Source organism: Anser anser, assembly GCF_964211835.1.
Source record: "Anser anser genome assembly, chromosome: 5".
In the NCBI taxonomy this organism is placed as follows: domain Eukaryota; kingdom Metazoa; phylum Chordata; class Aves; order Anseriformes; family Anatidae; genus Anser; species Anser anser.
The window spans coordinates 56,162,533-56,172,880 of record NC_139725.1 but is presented as its reverse complement, the minus strand read 5'-3'; positions in this window follow the sequence as shown (position 1 = coordinate 56,172,880).

Below are 10,348 nucleotides of genomic sequence, written 5' to 3'. Positions count from 1 at the left end.
CTTGGAAATGGCCATTGGCATTGTGCTGCAGGCTGTGCTGCTAGCGCTGCCTCCTAGGGAGGCTGCTGCCTGATGCTTCCCGTTACGAGACCCCTTTCCCACTTTTGTTTGTGATCTTTCAATGTTTGGGCTGAAATATTAAGAACATTCTGACTGAGCCAGATAATTCGGTATTTACTGTATGTGTGAAAATGTTAACCTAAAGCAGTGGTTTCTGAGAATAAAGCATAAAAAAAGCATTTTGTTCCGCCCGTTTTAAGAAATGCTTAAAGGAATGACTTGAAATTTGATGGGCGTGTTGTACCAAGGATGCCTTTCCCTGTGAAAATTCCCCTAAACGGAGCTAAATGTGTGAACCTTCGAAAAAAATCACAGTTTGCACAGGAAGGAGTTGCAGGATTTCACAGCTGAGTTCCCCCAGAGGCTCTCCCTTCCACGAGCTCTGTGCACTGCAGGGAAGACAACCCCGGAGCTGTCAAAGCATTGCGTTCACATCTCCCCACTGCCTGCACATCACCAGGGCTCGGGGACAAGCCCGTGTTGGCTGGAGCTTCTCTTAACACCCAACACTAGCAGATATTTTATCCAAGCCTGGCCAGCAAGGAGCTTTCCTTCTAATTTCCTGTCTTGCATTGTTTTTTCTCCTGCACCCCAAGCGGTATGCTTTGAGGCAAGGCGAGGCAGGGTGGTGAGGGAAATTTTGGAGCTGCATTTCCCAGGTTTTCTCTTCTGAGACCTCGTCCCCCAGCATGATCCAGCCCTGCAGGGCCTCGCCTGCCTCCTGGACCTGCCCAGCAGTGGTCCCAGGGGTCAGGGCAGGAGGAGAGCCCGAAGAAGGAGCACATCTCCCCTTGTCTCTGGCTGTCACCTCCACTTGCTCCTGATGTCTCCATGTGTTCAGCCAGCTCCCTAATTTATGAGGTGCCTTCACTCCTGTGTGCTCTGGGATTTTCCTCTCAGCTAAGGAGGAGATGGGAGGAGAGTGAGAAGGAGAAAAGACGGGAGACACTGCGAGGAGGAGCAGTAACGGGCAGGAGACACCTCTGTCACAGCCACCTGCAGGGCTGAGGAAGAGGGCATGGGACTCGTGCAGGACTTCAAGTCCTCGTCCTCTGAGTTGGGACTGTAGGTTTTGCTGTTTCAGCAGGCCTGGAAGCTGGACACCCTGCCCGAGCACAACTGGGACCGTTCTCCTTTCTCCCACCTGGCATCCAGGCCTGTGTCTGCCTCCGTGTGTGGAGGAGGAAACCTTTCAAAAGACATGTACAGCTGTGCCTGGCTCTGGGACGGCTAAAAGGGTCACAGACATGGGGCAGGTGCTGGCACACACCCCTTTCCCTGGGGGAACAGCAAGTCTTCCCTGGGGGGCTGACACCGCAGCCCCCTCTGCATGCGGCCCGATGGGACTGAAAGCAAACAGCGCTGAACCCAAGCTTAACGCGGAAAAGATGAGAGGAAGGAGGTTTGCTCTGCACACCCAGAGCAAAGGGATTTCTGCCCTGGCCGTTTCTGCTGGGTGTGCTGAAAGGTCAGCAATATTTGAGGCCAGCCAGCCAATAGCTATTTTTGGCTCCTATTTTGCAAACACCACATCAGAAACAAAGAGTTATTTTTGTCCATCAGGATTTCTCTGATAACTTCGCTCGGTACAATGTTAAATAATCAAACCCTGCAGGAATAACAGCCCTGCATTATAATCCCCTATTATCAGATACATAGAGGCACACAAGGGTGTGTGTGTGGAGGAGAGAGCTCAAATCTCCCAGCAAATACAAAGGAATATTTATATTATTCATAACATCTGAGTCCACATATTGCAGTGATTTGGAGTATTGCGTGGGTGTGCATAGAGGTGTGGATTTTTTAAACAAGGGGTACTTGTCCCAACAGGAGAAAATAGTAATAGCTATCGTCCTCACTGCTTTTTAGCAATACCGGTGTAGAACGGGGCTGGTGTGACAAGGAGCAGCTGAGGCGCCTGCAGAGCCCGACTCCTACACATACACTGTCACACGGCTTCCTCCACATCTGTGCTGCGGAAACACCTCCTTTGCCCATGAAAAGCCTGGTGGAAGTGGAGCGTATTGATTTGTGAGTCACTGGTAGCACTGCTACAGCAACCACAACGGAGAGAAAGCCCCAGCTTCTGGCTTTCCATGGTTCATGTCACGCAGGGCACACATGGGACCGGAGCTGTCTTTTGCCAAACACTGTATAGACTCAGGAAAGACAACCCTTGCCCAAAAAACCTGAAAATGTCCCTAGAGAAGACAGCTAGAAGTAAGAGAAAGGGAGTTTTATGATATGTAATTCATGGCTGGAGGGGTTAAGCACGGAGACCTCACGGACCATCTGCTCTGCACCTACCACAAACAGCATTTTATTTTTTTTAATTCTATTTAGATGTCAAAGAAACACCTGTATTTTCAACATGGTCTTCATGGCAGGTGATCACCACATGGAGAAACCTGGCACAGGGATCTTCACTTTTGCCAGGGGCATTTGACCAAGCTTCCTGCCTCAGAGGCAATTGCTCTGTAAAGCTCTAGGGAGCAGTTAGGCTGCAACACCAAGCAGTCACTGGTCTGAGAAAGGATGAGAGATGCAGCTTGAACCATCTCCTTCCTCTGGACGTCCTGCTGTGTAACCTGGGCTTCCCCACACATATCAGGCTGGATGAAATGAGCAATGCTGCCCAGGCACTAAGTCCTCCCAAGTGCTTTCTAGGGACCTGAGTGCCTCCTTTGGTGAGTCTTCTGGTCTGCAAGACACACAGGAATCTGGCCTGGGGCCCACGTCCTTGTGTTTAGCCCAGCGACTGGCCCACCGTCAGGAAGTAGGTTTGATATGGTGGGGGAACGGGGACTTCCAAGGCAGTGTCACTTACTTACGGTTTATTACTCACTCGATCATGTTCTCACATTTCCAGTACCTGGAGTTGTGAGACTACCAGCAAATTTCAATTTGGGGATTTTCTAAAGGATGTTCACAGCCAATTGTGCTGCAAAGAAATGATTGAAAATGCAGGACCTCTCCTCTTCCCCGCTGCAAAGAGCAATCAGGGAGCCCAGATCTACTTCTTTTGAACCTTTCAATTTAAAGCCAGGATTAAACTACAGGATTTCTGAACACCTGGAGCTGACAGTCCTGCAGCCCAGAGGTCCCCGTGCCTGGACCACCCAGCTTTGCAGATATCTGCATAGATACACGTGTCTTCAATTTCTAATGCATTTTGCAAAAGCTGTTTCAATTTCTTTAAACAGGCCCTTGATACCTTGAACGTTCACATTCCTAAGCATTGGGCTCTCCTGGAGTATTCATGTGGTTTTTGTGTGTTTGATGGAGAGGCTGCTGTCACTCGGTCAGAAGGCAGGTAACATATGCAATTGCATATTTGGGTCACTCATCTTACGGAGTGCTGAACAGACTTCCTAAATGATGCCTCAGTCCTTTGTTCAAATTTCAAAATGAATATCACAGACAGGTCTGCATTCTCTGGCTCAGAAAGACTTTCAAGCACAATGAATCAAAAAGGGGATGATTTTTGGAGCACTTGTGTGGGAAATTTATGGGTTTGCTTCTTTCCAAGATGAAAAACCTGATGTAGGCTATAAATTTACTTAGAGGCTTGCCTTTAAAACTGAGCTTGTGACTTCTCGTGGGAAACAGAGGACGGGTAGGTATAAATCAACCTGCACTAAATGGAATGGCTAAGACTTCAGAAAGAAAAACCAGGTCCAGAGGACATGCACTTTGTTGTGGAGTTCAGCAGAGCTCAAACCAAGTGTTAAACCAAGCTCAAACTCTGCCATGAGTTTTGTGGCACTTTTTGCCAGGTGAGCTGGCACGAGTAAAGAGCAGAGCCAGCTCGCAACAAGGATGCAGGCTAAAAAATCCTGCTTGGGCCTTCCTATAGTTTACCACCTGTACCAAGAAAGAGGGAGATGTTCTCCTAGTACAGGCAAGAGGAAAGAGCAAGGTAAGTTGGTTTGGGGCAGCACAAGGAGCTGCAGGATGTGTCCTTCAAAGCCCTGGGGTACGGTGCATTGGTGATGCCCAGCATGGCCCCTTGGAGCAGCTCTGCTTGGCCATCCCACGGACTCACCCCCAGCCATGGCTGACCCCAAGTGCAGCCTGGTGGTCATCCAGCATAGCTGATGTGGCAGCAAATCCCAAACTGCTCTGCTGGGACAGAGAGCAAAAAAGTTAAGCTGCAACGGCAAACCAAACCCATGTTTAATCTTGATTAGTTTACATTGAACCATGGCTGCTGACAGGTTATTTCAGTTAAAAAAAAAGCAAGAGCTCATTATGTCCCTCGTTCTGCTGCCTACTCCCTATGGGTGGAGTTTCACTGAAATCAGCTGGAGCCCTTCCACATACAGCACACGGCAGGATTAGCAGTGATGTTTTGCAAATATCCCTCTTACTCAAATAACCTATTAACTAAAATGCTCCATTGAGCTGCAATCACAAGTAGGGTTGTTTCAGTTTGTAGTTTCTATGGTGAGTTGTGTGTTTCTGGAAGCAGGGCTAGGTATTTTTTTTCCTCCGCTTGGAAACATTGTGTTGAAGAAAGAGGAGGTTAAAGGATTTGAAACACGTTCTTCTGCAAAATGTGTCCCTTTTGAATGTTTGGTAATACAACTTCATTTGCATGATGCTACAAGCTGTGGGCTAAATCGCTTGGCTGGATGATTGTTTAGCAAGATGCAGAGATGCCACAAAATTAGATGCACGTTCAGTAAACAACCAAGCAATGCCCAAGTTCGCAGCTCCAGTGAAGCATCACAGATGGAGATGCTTGTGGCGTCACGCAGCGTGCCGGGCAGTGCTGGGGCAAATTCCACCATTACAGCACAGGATGCAGAGCTGGTTAGCCGTGCCAAAAAGTGTTTTTGTCTGTCCCTCCGCTCCGTAATCTGGGGAGGGCTCAGAGCAGCCCACGGCTCCTCAGCCCAGCTCCCTCTGGGCTGTTCGCATCCAGCAGAGGCAGCTGCATCCTGGAGAGGGGAGCTGGGTGTGTAGCAGCAATCGGGCAACTGCTGATAGGAATGTGGAATATTTGAACTATTCGTCTTGTCATGTAGAAAGCTCCGCATCAACACCAGAAATGCAACACAAAAGAAAATGTCAGAAAAGAGAAGAGGCAAGGACATAACAGCAACAGCTTTTGGTAACCACATTCACATTTCCACCCATTAATCTGAAGCTGTAATTCTTAATTCTTGCCAGTATGTTCTATGCAGACTGTTGCTGTCTCCAGGAGTTGCAAGTAAAAGCACGGGTGTTATACCCATGCTCTTATCTCGCGTATAATGACTCTTGTCCAATTTGCTAAGCAGCAGTGATCATTGTCACATTGTGTAGGCATTAGAAGCATTATTTGGTAGTCTTTTTAATTTTAAGTATTTCTGAAATGCTAGGCATATACATTGCTGCTTTAAGTTTGGGGTGGAAAGAGGGAAAATTGAGAAGAGTGTCACTGCTGTTAATCAGTACATCACCTCGATGCAGTGCCTCAGCAGCACCCCACCGGAGCTGCCCAGTTCTTTCAGAGCTGGCACAGCAGCTCGTGGCGTAGCACACATGCATGTCTTGCAGGTAAGTTTACATCTTGTGTGCAAGGCAGCCACATGCCTTCATTGCCAGCCATGGCCCATGGGGAATTCAGAAGCTGTCTACTCAACAAAGCCCCACTGACGAGAAAGTTCATGAATCCCACAGGATTCATATGTGGCTGTTGGATGTAAAAATGCAGAGCGGTTAACTGAGGGAAGGTAGTTGGTCTCAGAAGAGCAAAGATGGAGGGGGTGAAAATTTGGGGCTGAACATAAAAACCTCTGTGAGTGACTTCAGCTCGGATGGATATATTGGTTACATTGAAGTTTGTGGTGAAACCGGAACCAGAAAAGCAGTCTCGGGACACCTACAACCCAGCAAGCAACAAGCTTCCCCCCGGTTAATCTGTCTTCGTCTGAATCATTTATGGATGTCTGGGGACTGCTGATGAAGTTCAGAGGCATTAGGCTGGAGAAGAAAGCACGGAGAGGCGTTGTGTGTGCTGTCGGCCCCCGGCGGTGTGTCCATCTGCTCTCATGTGCTAACGAAGACCTGCTGCGCCGGGCCTTTCAGGGAGCCCCCATCTTTAAGGCCTTTTGCATTAATCTTTAATACGCTCTTTGTGTGCTTGTCATGTAAGAATGCAAAGACTGAAAATAATCTTCTCGGCCAATATGGTGAATATTAGCTGGCTTCTACTTCAGGCTGTGGGACAAATCCACCAGAAGAGACCAGGTTGGGCTGGTGTGCCATTTTGCGATTTTTTTCCAAACAGGAGAGGGAAACCTGTCAGCACCATGAGGGATCTCATCCCGTGTTTTTTAATCCTTCCTTTGTTTGATCTCTCAAGTAAGACACAGTTCATGAGGAAAGTTCACAGTGGAGGCCCAGCAAAGTTGCTGAGAAATGTGTGCCAGGTGAACAAGGCCACGATCACTCCATGGTTTCAAAAGTAGGCCCCGATAATGGTCCGAATGCCCCCATTCAGTGGGGGGCAATGCCCATCTTGAAGCAGGTCCACAGTCAAGGGAATTACCTCTATGCGTACCTGATCCCAGAGGAAAATGGAGCTGGAAGTTTGTGAGCATGGATGCACCAGGCCTGACCTAGCAGCACAGACACAGCTGGGGTTATTTTATGCCTTTGTGTTGAAAGATGAGTACCTGAATTAGCTGCTTTTATATAGCTTCATTAGCTGTTTTCATATAGTTTCATTAGCTGCCTTCATACATCAGAGATTCCTGCTCTTTCATGTATATTGTATCCAGAGCATCTTGCTCTGAGTTGGTAGTAATACATTACTCAGAGGGGAATGGTATCACCCTAGGAAAATAATAATAATAATAAGCCCACAAAGAGAAGATCTACCTTGATTACAGGATAATTCAGCACAGAGAGTAATATTTTTTCCTGGTAGGCCGTAGGAAGACTGGCACACACACATTTTCTGAGTTAGTGCTGACGTACGCAGTCCTGATAAAACTCAGCTTGTGAATTCTAGTCATGGTCTTAAACTTTATTAAAATGCACTGAAAAGAAAGGTGACATGGTAAAGCAAAATAAATAGTGGTGCCTTGTAAAACCTGAAATATCAACATGAGTATTTGAGTGCAGTGCTATTCCAAGTAAATTTGGAGCAGAAATCAGCTCTTACAGTTTCTTCTGAAATCTTTCTCTGGAGGAGAGCCGATGGTCACTCTAGGAATGTTTAATACTTGATGTTTGGCATCATATGCTCTGTGTCTTTACGTCTCATTCTTTTTCTGTGTGTTTAACTTGTGTAAACTACTCAGCGGTGCTACAGTACTCACAAACCTCCCCACTGCCGTGCATTGCCTGTAGCAGATGTTACAGAAACTCTGGTGTCTATGAACACCCCAGGTGGGATCGCATTATAGTGACAGCCGTATTCTGCTCTGGTGTAAAACACGAGTCTTATCCTGCTTCCTGCATCATGCGTCTACTGAAAACTTGCTAGGAACTTACATCCTGTTGTGTTCAATGCATAAAGAAGCACAGTGTGTGGAAATTATCTTGTAAGTAGGAGTAACTCCATGGGCAGAGAGGTTTTGCCAAAATGCATCAGCATCTGGTTCTCATTCTGGGAATCAGTCATTTATCCAGCTTTACGAGGCTGAGACACAAGAGGTCATATAACTTCACTTCAGGCACCAAGTTGGTGGACCAGGTTGAATTACACCTCAAGATGCTCTTCTCTTACTTGGACACTGGACTTTACAAAGTGATATGAAACACGGTTCCCAGAATTAATTAGGTATTGCTTGTTTCTTCTCCCATAACCTGTACACACCCGTATGTTAAGACTCTGTAAGATCACATCATGGTGTTTTCCCAAACCTTGTATGTTTTCTGATTAGATATGTGTGTTGGATTTAGCCAAATCCCCACTTAACTGGTGCACTCTGTGTATCTAGGTCATTTGCACACAACAGTTTTTATGTGGAATAACAAGCACAGCTCTTGGCAGAGTTCTGCATGGCAGAAACATTTTATATCTTCATAGAAATGCATGTGAACTTTTCTGGGAAAAAAAAATAAAGAAAAAGGACAAATAACGCAAGTAAGGTTTTCTTAGCAATGCAAGAATGTCTTCGATAGACAACTGCAGAGACTCTGGGCTGTTGCTTTTGCCTTGCTTTTGGGCAGCTCTTGGACCATTTCACCTGGATCCTCCGGCCTCAGCCTGGTCTCGGTTTGCAGTGGGGAAGGGAGCAAGAAAACACCTGGGTTTGTCTCTTGCCAGGGCCAGCTCACTGTGCCGGCAGCCCTGGAGCTTCTGCAGCTGGTGCTGTGTGGGTATTTTGGGTACAGGGCAACTAGAAGGCAGGCACTGCCCCAAGGGATATGTATGGAGTCGCTTGGAGGGAAAGACTTGGGTCAGTTACATCAGCAGTCATCACGACTGGAGATGATGCTAGGAGCTGGCCCTGCCTGGGACAGGGGCTGAGCATGGTAACAGCCATCACTTGCCGTGCTTGTTTCAATATGTTATGGAGCACATCTATAGAGCAGGGTTTTAAAACACTCTCATTTTGTTCTTTCTTCCCCTTGGTGTTCAAAGGCATCTCTCAGCTGCAGTAGACCCAAAGCCATGCCACCAAATTTATGGGATTTCTTATCAGTGGATCTGCAGACATGGTTTGAGACCATGCATCAATACCTTGTAGCATTTTAATGACTGCTTTTTTCTCATAATGTATATGAAAATTGTACAGATGATTTCAGCTGGACAGCAGCTTGTGCCAAGCCAGCAAATAATTCTCTAGTCTTGGAACAAGACTGAGCTCTGCCTGTACAAACTAGGCCAAAAAAAAAAAAAAAATGGAATGGGGGAAAAGACACTAGGCCCTTTGTCCTCCCTGGAATTTGTTCAAAACCTCAGGGATGAATAAGCCACTTTATTTAACCCAGCCCAGCTATAAATAGGCAGCAGCACCTTAGCCTCTGTGTGAACTGGGAACTCAGATGTGTCACCTCAGTTACAATCAGGCTTGAGAGGTACAGCCTGAATTTGAGATGTGCTCCTATGCTAAAGGGTCGCTGAATATAACCAGGGCACCAGATGTGGTCCAAAGAGAGACCCTGAGCTAAAATGGAGGTACTGGGGCTGGCAGGGGCCAGAGGGCCGGTTTGCTTTTGCTCTTCTTTTCTTCCTTGTGTTTGCCAATTGTGTCTTAAGCATCAAGTTTTCATCCCATGACCAGTTTATTTTGTGCTGCCCCCATGTTTTTGTCACAAGACCTGATCAGACTGAAGGGCTAACCCTGGAGGGCACACGAGGGCTGCCAGCTAGGCTGGGGGAAGGCTGGGTTGATGGGACACATCCCTCTGCTATTCCTTCCTGCTCGAATCGTCACCAGTGAACAGTTAGCAGGGGCAATAATTTATTCTCAGGCTTCCAGCAGTGTGGTACCTGGAGCTTTCCACAGCTCCCGGGTCTGGCTGTCTGTCCAGGCAACATCCCAGTCCCTGGGGTTTTCGTGGCTGCGTCACCCACTGAATAGCGATGCGGGGGAGTGCAGCTGTCAGGGGTACGGAGGACACCTGAGTATGTGACAATATCCAACCCACGTTTCATAAATTAAATGACTAATTCATAAAGAGAGTCTGTCACACTCCGGGATTCTTGCTGAAGCGGAACGCTGGCGTGATTGCAAACATCCATTTAACGGCTGGACTCACCGCAATCACGGGAGCTTTAAACAGATTTCCTACGGAGGGTGTGTGCACGAGCCGTCAGGCAGGACGAAAAGATCCTTGTCCTCTGTAGTGTAAAGTCTGGAGGCTGAGAGCGTGACCAGGATCGGAAGGTCTGTGTACCCACCTCCCCGGAGGCCCCCGCTCCCACATGGGCTACGCAGAGCGGAGGTCTGCTAAGGCTCGGCACGAAGATTTTGGGTGCTTCATGGCAGAAATGTTGGGGAAAATGGAGGAAAGTGCTTTATCAGCATTCTTAAGGGAAAATTGCAGCTTTTTCATGTTTCAAGTTTATTTTTTTCAATGAAAACTTTGAAAAGAAAAAAAAAAGAAACGTTAAAATCCTCATTTTAGAGAACTGCGTGAAATTAAACATTTAAACATTGGTTCACTGAAATAAAAGCCACAGTTTATTTTGAAAGATAAAATGAGGAAAGGTCTCCTGCTGTAATTTGTGGTGGAAGCAGTGCATGTGGGTAACAGCGTTTGTAACATGAACGTAAGGGATGTGCTGCCTGTTGTGGCAGACGCGGCTCCCTGTCACTGTCAGGGATCACCTCTCTCCAGA